Source organism: Geospiza fortis, unplaced genomic scaffold (genome assembly GCF_000277835.1).
Source record: "Geospiza fortis unplaced genomic scaffold, GeoFor_1.0 scaffold61, whole genome shotgun sequence".
NCBI lineage: Eukaryota > Metazoa > Chordata > Aves > Passeriformes > Thraupidae > Geospiza > Geospiza fortis.
Window position 1 is genome coordinate 1050049 of NW_005054430.1, and position 751 is coordinate 1050799.

Sequence of the window (751 nt, forward strand, 5' to 3'; positions counted from 1 at the left end):
TGTTTGGAGCTGAGGAGAAAATTCAGATTTATTCCTGGATCCTGTTTGAGGCTGAGGGGAGAATTCAGATTTATTCCCTTGATCCTGTTTGGAGCTGGGGTTCAGAATTGAGATTTATTCCAGGGATCCTGTTTGGTCCCAGGAGAGTGAGAATTCCGATTTATTCCTGGGATCCTGTTTGATGCCAGGGCTGAGAATTCAGATTTATTCCCTTGATCCTGTTTGGAGCTGAGGTTCAGAATTGAGATTTATTCCCATGATCCTGTTTGGAGCTGCTCTCCCTCCCCAGGAATTCCCATGGAATGTGTCCCACTCCTTCCCTGCCCACCTGACCCGGAGCTTTGGGGTCACCGCACTGTCCCCACCCCGCAGAGCCAGGTGACGCTCGGGTCCTTTTTGGGGTCATTTCCCAAACATTTGATCCTGCACTCCCCTTCCTGCCCCAGTTCCTCAGTGCCTCCAGTTCTCCATCCAGGAGACAATTCCACAGGAATCTCTGCTGTGGGGAGAGGAGATCAATCAGGATTTCATTTGTGCTGCCCCCACCTGTGCCCCCCGGCAATGTCAGACTCCCACGTTTTGCCATAAATCTCTTTTTTTTCCCCCAATCCTGGTGTTTTCCACCCTCTCCAGGTGCTGATACCTGGAGTTTTCATCTCCCCGGGAACAAACTCTGCCCCTTTCCCTGCGCCGGCCCCTTCCCTTGCAAACATCCCAGTTATTTTATCATCGTTTTATGCCCACGAGGTAA